Here is a 14,244-nt window from a genome sequence, read left to right as displayed (position 1 = left end):
TTATTTTTTTCTGAAAAAATTATAAGTCCTAATTTTTTTTTATTTGGCAGGCTGAAAGAAGAGAAAAAACCGATTATTATATTTTTATTTCATATTTCTACGTATATTAGGATCGTCAAAAACTGGTCCCAAACTCTAAAATTGATCAAAGTATCCCCGGTTTACGGTAAGTAGGATGTTTAATGGTATACATAAAATGTTGTAACGATTATCTCTGCCCTACTTCGCATGGATAAGACAGTAAAATACACGCGTGATGGATATAATACATATCTTGCTATATGTTGTGTGTATACTTATACACGGTGTAACATGACGAAACCGAATAATTTTAATAGCGTGTTCCTGATCATATTTAGAGACAAAAATGTCCTATAAACTTTTTTTAAATTCGCCTAGTTTCAGAGTTAATACCAATTTTTAAAAAAAACTAGTTTTTATTGTTACATAGTGCAAAACGCCTTTTTGATGGCGATGTTCCTACTATGGGACGTAGTCTAAATATCCTTATTGATAGATGTCAAAAAATTACAAGTAAACACATTGCAAAAACTAAGTTTTACGAAAAAAAAGTAAAAATCCTATTTAAGTGAAATTTTAACCAATAACATTTACTTTTTATGTACAAATACATGAAAAAAATTAAAATAAAACAAACAAAAAAAAGTGCTTTTGGCGTAATTGAGCTAAACTCATATTAAATTTTTTCCTTCTTTAGACCTCAGAAATGCGTGGTTAAAATCTTTCGCATTCCTCGTGAACACCATGTATAAAATATAAAACATAGCACAGCTCATAATCACGCCGCGCGTAAACAAAAGAGAGTAAAAACTGAAAATACACTGCAGGCCAGTGCCTGTGTAAATTTTTATAATTATATTTTTTGTCCATTCGTTTATGAAATATATTTCTTGTAAGTCTTTACTCGTTTATATTTGTAAATACATGTGTGATCTTATGAATTGTGTTTGTATTTTTCTAGTTTTGTTATCTTATTAGCTTACAAAAGATATTCATTGCTTAGATGTAATATTCTTTTAATTACGAAGAAATAATTTTACATATTATGTTTTGCAGGCAATTTAATTCACAATATACATAAAAAGCAATTTTCAAACCCAACACATTCACAATTCCAAGATACCATTTTACTCGTACAAAATAAAAGCTGAAGTGTACCGTTTTCATGTCCTACAGTGTACTGCGGTAATTCCGCGGAGCGTTATCCTAAAATGCGACTGTCGTTTGATTTGATTACTGCACGTCTAGCGGATATTATGTACTAATACAGGGTGTCCCGTGGCAGATATCCGATTTCAAAGTTATAAACCAAAACTAATTATTTTTATTAAAAGCAGATGTGTATTTTATATTTTGAAAACACATTTTCTATCCAGCTTTCAATCAGTTTGGTGGATGGTGCAGTGCATATTGCCAGCCTATATTGAAATTAATTCAAAACTTACGCCTTGATCCCTATTCCGTTTTTTTATTTCTTGTTCTAAAAATTTTGGAGCAAAATTGTCAATGTCAGCTGATCTTAGATCAAATCCATAAGTGAAAAACCGTTGGTTAGCCAACGATGCACTGTCATTAATCAATCTAATCAACTCGTAACACTCAAGAAACTAAAAAAAAGCCCTGCGTTTCTCTCACACACTACGTGTTGAAAGCTTAATTGAATTTAAACTGCCTCGGGACATCCTGTATATTTCGAGAATACGCACGTGTAGGAGTACATCGAAGTATTTCTATTTGTCATTCAGTAATCCTCCATTTAGTTCAATGAAACTAGAGGGAAATGCGACTTTAGTGTACTCCGTTTTGGTGGTACGGTCAAAGTCCGTGACTGTTATGTATCTATTATTCATGTCTGTGACCAAGTCACAGGGCGGACATCACATAGTATGGAAATTGTTTTATAGTCAACGTGCGCACGACATGTCTGTACAAGGTGCTCACGAGGAACCACGTTGCATTGAAGCACGCACGAGGTAGGACGTTGTATATTATTTATCAATGTATGTTTCTTAAGACAATCAGCTGAAAATATTTTGGTGTAATCATGGTTCGAGAAAACGTTTTTATTTGCTACTAAAATTGACCCGCACTTCATGCCACAACTTGAAAAATGAGACGTAAATCGATGTTTGTGTATCTTTTTCCGTGTCCCGCAGTGCACAGCGGTGTTCGGCGTTACCGCGGCGCGCGAGGCGTTTGGTTTGATTACATGCGATATATTATATTATATAGCTCCTATATGTATATACTTATACTTAGAGCGGTGGTGGCCGAGTGGATATGACATCCGACTTTCAATCCGGAGGTCGCGGGTTCAAATCCTGGCTCGTACCAATGAGGTTTTCGGAACTTATGTACGATATATCATTTGATATTTACCACTAGCTTTTCGGTGAAGGAAAACATCGTGAGGAAACCTGCATACATCTGCGAAGAAATTCAAAGGTGTATGTGAAGTCCCCAATCCGCATTGGGCTAGCGCGGGGACTATAGCCCAAGCCCTCTCGCGCATGTGAGGAGGCCTATGCCCAGCAGTGGGACGTATATAGGCTGAATTATTATTTTATATATTTATTATATATACTTATATGTGACGTTCCACGGCAAAAGGTACCTTATGGCGGCTGGCGCTTACGTCGCATAGCGCCGCAATAATATTGGAGCGGCGTTAATAATAGCGTAAGCGCCAACCGCCATAAGGTACCTGTACCCGTGGGACGTCACATATGTATATAGTATATGCAAATGTATGGGGAATGAAACTGACGTTAGGTTGATTTTGAAGGAGTACCCCTATTAGCGGATTTTAGAGTGTTCAATAACAAAAATAGGCTTTATGCCATTATAAAGCCTATTTTTAGATGCCATCATCTTTGTCCACAAATGATAAAAATATTTTATTATCCAATTCATATGCGCTTAGAGTTAGACCAAGAAAAGCATGCAGAGATTTTGATAGTCCACACAGTGCAGGTGTTATTTTAAACGTCAAACTTCTATGAAACTGTAACGTATAAATAACAGTTGCACTGCGTGGGCTATCAAAATCGCTGCCGACTTTTCTTGGTCTAACTTTATAAAAGAGCAGAGCAAATTTCTACCTACTTATAGACAGACACGGCGACAAAGATAATGGCCGTCCTTCTTATAATAGAAACAGATGGCGCGCAACACGTGGTATTAGGCTGCTGGGGCTGCACTATTTTTGTCTTCGTTTCTCGCGAGTTTTGTTACACCGCGGCGTACATCACCTGCAATAGGTAGTATGTTACACAACGAACACCGCATAAATATCTGCCACGATTTTATTTGTAGAGCCATAAGAATGGGGCACATACTTTTGCGGCGTTCGAAGAATAACATATTATTGCAGGTGACAGTACGTAATGCGAAATAATCTTAAATAAGGTGCTCACATGGGAAATGCCTCGTATGACCGATGACATGGGAAAACCCGTATGTAGGGAAAAGCGCCTACGAACAGAGAACCCGACTAGCGGGTCACTGGCAGTGAATGTGTTAAAAACGGGTCACTATTGTTTCCCAAAAAATTTTAGGATATATTAGTATTGTTTGTCCGAATTTTCGTTATTCATAATTGGTTTTTCTCAGAAACGCGTAACGTTTCAGGATTGCCATAAAACAAACCTAACCTAACCTAACCTATCTATAGAATAACCTTACGAAAATCCTGAAAAATTTACGGTTTCAGTTTTATGAATAATGATAATATGACAAACAATATATTATGACTTAAAACTTTATGGGAAACAAATGGAACCCGTTAAAAACCCTTGGAACAGTTGGTTTGAATTGAAATGGATTTAAAACAAAAAGAAAAACCGATTTAGCACAACAATAGTACCTACACGTCATCTTGTCTGATGTTCTTTTCAGGGACAATACGTACAATACTGTAATAATACCCCAATTTTTCAAACCGGCTAACGGGGGAGACATACATATAACTATATACGAAAAGCAACTCCTTCGAAACATCAACATCAACATCATCAACATTTATTCAGCAAATAGGCCACAAGGGCACTTTTACACGTCATCATTGAATTTACATACAAGGAAAAATAATAACATCAACAATTTTATAAAATAAAACTAACAATTCAATCTAACGTATTACAATTACTAAGAGATGTATATGGTCTCTTAATGTCGAATTACATAAAAAATACAGATACAAAACACAAAAAAAAAATCTATAATATTTAGAGGTGTAAATGTCTCTAGGTGTCAGAACTATAAGATTATATAGTTTATCAAGTTATCCTTAGAGATGTATAGGGTCTCCAAGAGTCAATATCCTGTATAATTAATACATTCATTAAGAGAAAAGAAACATACGAGAGCAGAATGAGGCGTCTCACTGTAATTAATTAATAAAAATAAAGTTACTAAGTATATGTATTGAAATATGTATTGAAGTCCGTTACTATTAAATTAAAAACCCCCTACAACATATAACTTTTATAACAAAACAATCCATTTTATGCCAAAAATGGCTATCATCATTTTGGAAAAGAGCTGATACTATTCAAACTGCTAGATCGATTTTTATGAAACGTAGCTTACAACTACTGGAAGGAAACTCACTTTCGCGTAAAAAACCGCATCGAAATCGGTCCATCCGGTTTAGAGCTACAATGGCACAGACAGACATTGGCGTCAAACATGTATGCCCCTCCTTTTGCGTCGCGGGTTAAAAAAAAACCGGGGAAGTGCGAGTCGGCCTCGCGCACGAAGAGTTCCGTACAATTATGAAAAAAATGCAAAAGAATCACGTTTGTTGTATGGGAGCCCCACTTAAATATTTATTTTATTCAGTTTTTAGTATTTGTTGTTATATCGGCAACAGAAATACAGTGCAAATTTCAACTGCCTAGCTATCACGGTTCATGAGATACATCCTGGTGACAGACAGACGGACAGCGGAGTCTTAGTAATAGGGTCCGGTTTTTACCCTTCGGGTACGGAACCCTAAAAAAGCATCTAGTCTGGCACGATACGGTGTAACCGTGTAACACGGACTTCAGCATCCCACTATTTTCCCCCGAACCTTATTGAGAATAATGCGCGGTGAGGTTTTCGTGTCATTCGTGTGAATGTTGTATTTTATTGTCGTTACCATTCCCGTTCCCGTTCCCGGGCTTAGGGGGTATGACGAGATATTGTTAGGGGAACACGGGGCTTGCATTAGTTGTTTATTTTGTAGAAGCATTTACCTGTATGGGGGAGAAAGAATGCCATCTGTTTGAGGGGCACATCGAATTTGTTCTCATTTTCATAATCATAATAAATCAGTCTGGGAAAAGGTTCACCCTTGGGTGGGAGGGTGCAGTGCCCAGGCGGGTTTAGTACGGGCATAGAGATTTCTTTAGCTATGTTTTTAGGGTTCCGTAGTTCCGTACTTAAAGTGTAAAAACGGGATCCTAATACTAAGACTCCACTGTCCATCTGTCTGTCACCAGGCTGTATCTCATGAACAGTTGAAATGTTCACAGATGATGTATTTCTGCTGCCGCTATAACAACAAATACTAAAAAGTACGGAACCCTCGGTGGGCGAGTCCGACTCGCAATTGCCCGGTTTTTATTTAAAGCACCTTTTAGCATTTCAAGGTTATGAACGATTCGCGTTGCTACACCGCTCCGTGTGTTTTACGCTTAAAGCTTTATTATCTAAGTTCCGAGGTTAAAGCCATTCGACATTTGAACTTTGGGCCAGTTTAAACCTCAACTTATAAGTCAATATCGAAACGTCCGAGGAATAATATTCGGACTGTGTCTATTAAGATTTCAAACTTTGGTCTAACGATGTGAATACAGAAGTTTTAAAATTTGTCATATTTTCTACAGTCGCCATCAGATACTATTTTTGAGAAACGTACTTATTGACATTTTAGGTACCTATTTTGAGATTTGGACTTTGGCAATTTTAAAAAGGAAATAAATTGATAATTAATCTGCGGCTGGTTTGGATTACGCACATCTTGGTCTGGCTGGTCTTCATTTCCGGTTAGGTTGGTGGACTTCAAACTTTCTCTTGCGATGTCCATTTCTGACGGTTGATAGCGTTGCGAGTGCACTCGACTACGGATGACTTCGTCATTATTTTTAAGGTCGGTCCATCGCGTAGTACTAGATCGTCCTCTGGATCTTTTCCCTTCGATCTGACGACTAGAAGACTTTTCGTTCGCTGGCGGGACCTCTAGGCACTAAGTTGTTATAAAATTTAAGACAATTATAGACAATGGCATGATGATATTTAGATGCAAATGGTGCAATTAAACCACAGTACATGATCATTTGATTCAAAGAGCGTTGTGAAGTAATTTAACTTCTCTGCATACTAGGCTATTATCTAGGGAATGGTGCAATATTCAGTCCATAGGTAGCGCAATAATAGCCGGCTCGGAGCATTAGTCCGGCAATGCAGGGATAACCGGATTATCCGGTGATCGCCCGCGTCAGTGCTCGGTAATACGCACGTGTACCCTACGCTATCATAAATCCGTAGATTTTACTGGAAAATGGACCTTTTTCTCTTAAAAACTAAGTAACTTTTTGCCTACTTTTGTAACAATACGAAGAAGATATAAGAATCTAAAACAAATACTGCTGATGATGTTGTTGACTGATGTTGACGTATCTGAGCGTTTTCCAAAAAAAAATGTAAATTTCATTCATGTCTTCAAATCTTCTTCTTGGGCTCATTTTGCTCAGAATCATTTGTACATTCACGCCTCATACATGAAAAAAAGGTCTTATCTCTGGGAAAACGCGCATCTTTGAGTTTTTATGTTTTCCGAGCAAAGCTCGGTCTCCCAGATATTGTCTAAAATCAGGCAATCCGGTCCTTATTGACTTCTATGGAAGCAAGCAATATTTTTTTTAGTTGAATTATTTTATTTAAAAAGGTTTTCCTAATTCTGCGATTAAAAATAAATCTCACATAGCCAATCACTACCCGATCACTGGTCATAATTAAAATAGGGAATTTTCAAATGTCGTCACATAGTAACAAATAGCGAATGGAAAACAAATTCGTAGTTTTTCGTTTATCAGAGCTCTCTAATTAATCCGACTAAACTGTGTAGACCATCGATTCTGGTATTGGGTAGAGAGAACAGCCTTTACACTATCAATAACTGTGCGAGTTTAGAGCTTGAGTGAACGTGAAAGTGAGTAGAACTCCGTTGGGTAGAGAAGGTCGCCTTTGCACTATCAATAACAGTGCGGTTTCAGAGCTTGGGTGGCAAAAACTTCGATATTGGGAAAAGAAGACAGCAGCAGCAGTTAAAATGTTGTCAATTTGTTGTGATTCGCCCGTGCGACTCGCTCGCTCCAATACATGTACAGACAAGTACAAGCGAAAAGCACACGCGACTGATAGCTAAATGGCATCATTTCGACATCAAAATGTAATTTCGAATTGGTCTCCTGGTGTGGCTTAATGTTCTGGCATTGGGTAAAGAAGACAACCTTTATGCTTACATTAACTGTACGGTTTTAGAAGAAACGTACAGTACATTTGCATACTGCATTTGCTCAAATAATTATCTAGATCTTATATCCCCTAAATGAAGCAGAGCACATGTCAGGGGAGCGCAATATATTTATTATAATACAAGGGTATTAGTTACCTACCTATAAACATATAACTGCAAGTTCATATTAAACATAAGAAAAAAAAAAGTAGGTTTTCTTTGGCGCAGGTACACGTACGAATGAATCGGTCGTTTCTTCTCGTTTGTGTATGCTATCCTCTCCACCACTCAGGCTCAAGGGATTACAGTTAAATGCGATCAGTTCAGTTCTGGCTGCTAATATGTTTAGCAACTCGCGATAGAATTACGATTCAGCTTTGGATTGCATTTGCTATTCAATATCGAGTGAGAATTTTGCCCGTCGATAGTTCGGTGAAAGGCGAATTCGTGGTATGAGGAACGAGGATAGTAGTAAAATGATGGATTTCAGGAATCTCTTAACTGGTCATAGGTGGACCTTGTGATTTTCATTTTAGAGGCCGCAAAATCTACAGTCCTCATTCAAAAGTATTTGTTTACAGTTAATTATACTACGCGATTAAGTTAACTACTACGCCATTAGTTTAACTAGCGGCCCGCCCCGACTTCGCACGGGTCAACCAAAACAAATTATACACCTTAAACCTTCCTGGAGAATCACACGTAGTAGTAGCGGTTGACCAAAATAAGCTGCAAATGGTGTTAAAGGTATGAAAACCGGCACGATTAATCTTTAGGCCATTTGAATCAATTTGACCCGTAGCACCAAAAAAAAACAAACGGAAAGGAGTTATGACGTCATCTTTTTTTGTATGGAAATATAAAAAAAAATGTTCAGAAACCTATTGTGTGTGGTATTAAATGAAAGGACATTTTAAGCCGGTTCTAAAAATATATCACTATCAATATATTTCCGTCACTTGCATTCAATTAAAATAAAAATAATTTACAAAACATACCAAGTTTGGGCTCCTCCAGATACGAAACCGTTGAATTATTTTTTATAAAATATACCTCAAGTAATACCCAATATCCTCATATCTAACCCCAAGAAATTTATTTCGAAAATAATTAGTTTTAGTATTTTTTATTTATTTTTTATTATTACAAATTGTGATCTATCAATCTATCAATGAAACGGCCTCCTAGCCTAGTCGATAGTGACCCTGCCTATGAAGCAAGAGGTCCCAGGTTCGAAACCTGGTAAGGGCATTTATTTGTGTGTTCATCATCATCATCACACAAATAAATGCCCATATACACATATATACAAGCCCTGGTAAGGGAATTTATTTGTGTGATGAAGATGATGAACACAAATAAATGCCCTTACCAGGTTTCGAACCTGGGACCTCCTGCTTCATAGGCAGGGTCACTATCGACTAGGCTAGGAGGCCATTTCATTGATAGATTGATAGATCACAATTTGTAATAATAAAAAATTAATAAAAAATACTAAAACTAAATATTTTCGAAATTAATTTCTTGGGGTTAGATATGAGGATATTGGGTATTATTTGAGGTATATTTTGTAAAAAATAATTCAACGGTTTCGTATCTTGAGGAGCCCAAACTTGGTATGTTTTAAAAATTATTTTTATTTTAATTGAATGCAAGTGACGGAAATATAATAATGTGATATATTTATAGAACCGGCTCAAAATGTCCTTTTATTTAATACCACACACGATAGGTTTCTGAACATTTTTTTTTATTTTTCCATACAAAAAAAGATGACGTCATAACTCCTTTCCTACGGGTCAAATTGATTCAAATGGCCTAAAGATTAATCGTGCCGATTTTCATACCTTTAACACCATTTGCAGCTGATTCCCGAATTTCAGGCTGTACCGCTATCACTAACGATTGATAGATGAAAACCGCATGAAATTCCGGATTTATTGAGTTTTGCAAACATAAAGACAGACAGACGCGGTCCCCCCAAAATTGTTTTATGTTGTAGTGATAATATCTCTTTTTGTAAAGCGTTTAGATAATGGTAGGTAGGTAATATTTTTGAGACGTATTAGGATGATCACATTTTGCAGCTGACTGTACCATCAGCCGTAAACGTGGCGACTTTATCAATGAACTAGCAACCCTTCCCGGCTTCGCACGAGTTACACAAAACCTTAAAAAAATATATACTTGACGGGGAGGCAGCAGGCATGGGTGTTGTACACAGGATGGCGGGTGGGCGTAGTATCTCGATGTATTACTTCACAGCTAACTCAGTATGCTACCAGTGCATAAAATAAACTTTCGGTCTTGTTAACCACTAGTGCCTACTAAAATATCTAGTCGCTATTGGGATGTATTTGGATTGCACTCAAATAAAAGGATCACATAAAATCGTTCAAGTCTTTATTCAAGTCAAGCTAGGCCGGCTCCAACCGTACACCTCTGACCCGAGAAGATTTAATTCCTTCTCAATTGGAGAAGGGTATCCCAATATGGGACCGGCAACAAACTCGGCGGGACATATCTTTTCAAAACAACACTTCTTCTCTTTATTTTACAAAGGTAAGCTTCTAATCACACGTAAGAAATCAAAATAACACTTGGAATGAAACACTTAGCTAAATTGTTAAAGAACGTTAGATTCTATACGCTTTCAGAATAATCCTTCAGGTGTAAGCCTTCAGGAACGTGGCGAATTAGGCACGAGGTTGGCTAACGTCCGATCTCTAGCGCGGTCAAATCAATTCTGCTCGAGGAGCCTCCCCGCTCCCGCCTTTAAGTCAAGTAGGCAAACCTGCTCGACCGGTCTACCAACATAACGACAAAAATGCCAACTCGTACCTAACTTCACCCAAGTTACACTACTTGACGTTCCAAAGCCTTCTACCTGTCATCTTAGTTCAACAATACGCCAATAGAGGGCGTTACGAGTGCTTTTTACGCGACTTTATAAATTTCGTTACAACCAAGTAATACGTAGCTCAACATTGCTAATCGATTTTATACAGGCGTCAAACTATGAAACTGTAACGCTGCAATACGTCCTTCTGGAGTCACGCTCCGACATACTTAAACCTTCCTCAAGAATCACTCTATTGATAGGTGAAAACCGCATGAAAATCCGTTTATCGCGAACATACAAACACACAAACAGACAGACGCGGCGGGGGAGTCGATTTTATAAAGTGTACCTAGTGATTCATAATTTCTCCGTGCTATTTCGCAGCTCACAGTACAGTGTGCCTTTGGCAAAGTCGACGTATCAAGTAATACACAGTGAAGCCTGTAATTCCATATAATCATCAGCTCAGCATACAAGGGTTGCTACAGACAGACGTAATACTTCATTACCATTCACAAAACGTATGAAACACTCAAGGGAGAAGGGTTAAATAAGATTTTCGCGGAATGATGTTAAAACATTGTTAAAGAAAACACAAAGCTAGAATTTTTAACATACGCAATGTTGTTGTGTTGTGAACAAAAATATAATTAAAGAAGTTAAAGCATAACTTTTAAACGCAAAATGTAGATATTTAACGTACCTACCTGTACCAAAAAAGGGCCGGTTCATAAACTTACCTACTAACTTTCAAAATGTCATACTTACTATTATGTGACTGGGTTCAAACTTTGCGTCCATGCCCGCTAGAACTATAGACAAAACTGCAAGTTCATATTCATATTAAACATAAGAAAAATTTAACTGAATATACCTAACGATGGGCGTTCTTAGGCGCATGTACTTTGTGTCTAGTTGTAAAGCAAAACTATTCCAGAGTGGCAGATACTTCTGGTGGGTTGTTTCATTATCTAATTGATGGTAACTGTACGACCTAATAAGGTGGTAACCGGAAAATGCGTACATGTAAGTGGTCACACTCGTAGCTAACGAGCCGAGTCCGGTCCGGGGCGAACTTCGCGATAACAACTCGTTTGCGGTGATTAGCTGATCACTAACTACGGACGTGACTTCACATGTGTGCACAGTTTGCTGCAGAAATAGTGAAGCGGGCGAGGTGACCAAAATGATCTAAACACAACTTGTCCGTACACGGAAACGGAAGAATGTTATTTTACATATTTTGGCGGTAAGTAAGCCAACATGTACAGGCCCTTTGAATTTAATTGAAATGTTGTTATTGTTAAGGGGTACTTAAAGTGAGCACATTATTTTTTTGTTAGAGTATTTAAAGCGTGTGGGTGTCGTGTATTAAGTAAATTTACATCTATTTAGTTTACACTCAAAAGCAGTCAAAACACCCTTTGTATAAAGTTCATATATATCGTAACTCGTTATGATTGCTCTTAAAGTGTGCTTCTATTCTACCTTAATGGAATATATTCAATGTAGCGTCACTTAATAAATAAAATTATCGGAAAAGTGACAAACAAATATGTAGCTATGTTTGCTTCTACTTTAGGGTAAAGGTAAAGCTTCGGGTGACAAGGGCGTTGTTTTAAACATCGTTGTCATAATAATACTGTCTTATGTTACCACGATAGTTACTCGTGATATAAAACTATGTATATTCCCAGAATGTTGCGTGAGACCATTGAGATATAGAAATATCCAAATATTAATAGGGAAGATGGCTTTTTTCTGGCAAGTGTTATTTTAAACGTCAAACTTTTATGAAATTGTGACGTTTAAATAACACTTGCCAGAAATCAAAATCGCTACCTATGTTTATTTTATACTGAGTTAAGTAATAGTGCCTAATAGTAGCAGCATTCTTAACGTTAACGAACTATATAATATAAATGACCGATTAAAACTTACAGGCCAATTCAAACGTACACTGACATCAGAATTATATCTTAATGTGCTCGTAATTGTGTACCTACTTACATGTATTGGCGCGAGCGACACGACGATAAATAAATGACATCATTTAGATATCATCCTGACATTGTACTTTCGAATTGGCCTGTTAATCGTCATTACAAAACGGTCCAATATATTTCGGTAATCACGAACTGCGTTTTAAAATAAATTTAATGTTCAATAAAGGACTATTGTCACGGAAGGCATTAAATTAAATGCTACGTTATTCATTCATCCCTGAGGGCTTGAGATATGGGGTGGGGAGGGGGTAGGGTGGCTTGAGACGTGACGCAGATATCAGAAGATTACAGCTTTTTGTTATATGAATGCGGTATTGATGGACGGTATCTTCGTGATTTAGAGGTAAATTAGTCTTTAATATTCATAAGCATTCCACAGTCGGAGCGTCGGCTGGAGGAAAGGTTCTAGGGTGTGAGGAAGAACACCCTGCCGACGGCGAGCGGCGCGGTGATAGAAGGCGGCCGTTGGCATCATATCAAACAATCCTTCAGAGCACAGTATAAGCGGTAGAACACACATAAGGAGGCAAAGTGTCTCCTTAGGCTTAAAGGTGCAATATCGCTCGTGAGTTTGGGATCGTCGACCATTCACGCCTTAGGACAAATTAAAAGCACGTAAAAGAGTCCAAGCTGGTATCCAGGTGCATTGGTAACTCTCGTTTTGTAAAAAAAAATAAGATGAAAAAAAATAAAAATAAGATGGTTTGGGTTGGTAGTGTTGGTACAGAAAATGTATAGATTAAATATGTTAATAAATTGTAAATGTTTACCAAAATCTGACCCTTTTCATTGGCAGACTGATTTTTATACTACGTCGGTGGCAAACAAGCATACGGCCCGCCTAATGGTAAGCAGTCTCCGTAGCCTATACGCCTGCAACCCCAGAGGTGTTACATGTGCGTTGCCGACCCTCACACCCCGCACCCGCGTTGAGCTCTGGCAACCTTACTCACATTACAACACTATGAGTAGTGTTATTTGGCTGCGGTTTTCTGTAAGGTGGAGGTACTTCCCCAGTTGGGCTCTGCTCTAGATCTGGAATGACACCCGCTGGGGGTCCCTTTGTTTCCCAAATAGTTTTAAGTCATAATGTATTGTTTGTCATATTCTCGTTAGTCATAAAACTGAAACCGTTAACTTTTCAGGATTTTCGTAAGGTTATTCTATAGATAGGTTAGATTAGATTAGGTTTGTTTTATGTCAATCCTGAAAAGTTACGCGTTTCTGAGAAAAACCAATTATGACTAACGAAAATTCGGACAAACAATACATTATGACTTAAAACTATTTGGGAAACAATAGAGACCCCACCCGCTGTGCTGTGACCTACCATGCAAAGCGAGATGACATTTACAACGCCCGTACCTCTTGTTTGGACGTAGTTTAAGGACATACCCGGGTGTATTATTTGGCCGCATCCATCACCTAAAACTCTTCCTGCTTCATTACAAGCCACAAGCCCGCGGGACTCCAAATAAACAACTCATTAAGGCGTTTAAAATTTACACGAACTTGCCGTTCCGAGGGATCGTATTGATTAAGACTCCCTTAGCATGTGATATTTAATAGAATTTTGGGACTGGATTTATACGGGAAGTTAAATAATGAAACGGAACGTGTAAGTACGTCAACATGTTCTGTAAAAGTTAATTTAGACGAAGAATTTTAAAGGTTTAAAATCATAAACAGAAATATATGTCATATCAAGAAAAAGTGATGTAGCCCTCCAGTGGCGCCCGCGATGCCATTGTAGGTTAAATCCATCGCACGCATCCGCGTCAGTTAAGGCCCATTTACATGGTGCGAGAACTCGCATGCGAGTTTCATTACATTGCGGTATTTGATTGGTTGGCGGAATTCGATGTAACCAA

General features: G+C 37.7%; 1 long non-coding RNA gene across 3 annotated transcripts; it reads right to left on the bottom strand.

The window, feature by feature from the left end:
• Positions 1-13,174: 13,174 nt before the first annotated feature.
• LOC134791795 (uncharacterized) lies at positions 13,175-13,784 on the bottom strand. Of its 3 annotated transcripts, none has more exons than XR_010144319.1 (2): positions 13,704-13,784; positions 13,175-13,433 (listed from the first exon to the last, which is right to left on the bottom strand). It is a non-coding gene; the product is annotated as an uncharacterized LOC134791795 (long non-coding RNA). The 3 variants fall into 3 exon arrangements; XR_010144321.1 differs by having other exon boundaries at positions 13,700-13,774; XR_010144320.1 differs by having other exon boundaries at positions 13,731-13,764.
• Positions 13,785-14,244: the final 460 nt, after the last annotated feature.

This window comes from Cydia splendana, chromosome 6, assembly GCF_910591565.1.
Source record: "Cydia splendana chromosome 6, ilCydSple1.2, whole genome shotgun sequence".
Classification (NCBI taxonomy): Eukaryota; Metazoa; Arthropoda; class Insecta; order Lepidoptera; family Tortricidae; genus Cydia; species Cydia splendana.
This window is presented reverse-complemented; position numbering and strand designations above follow the sequence as displayed.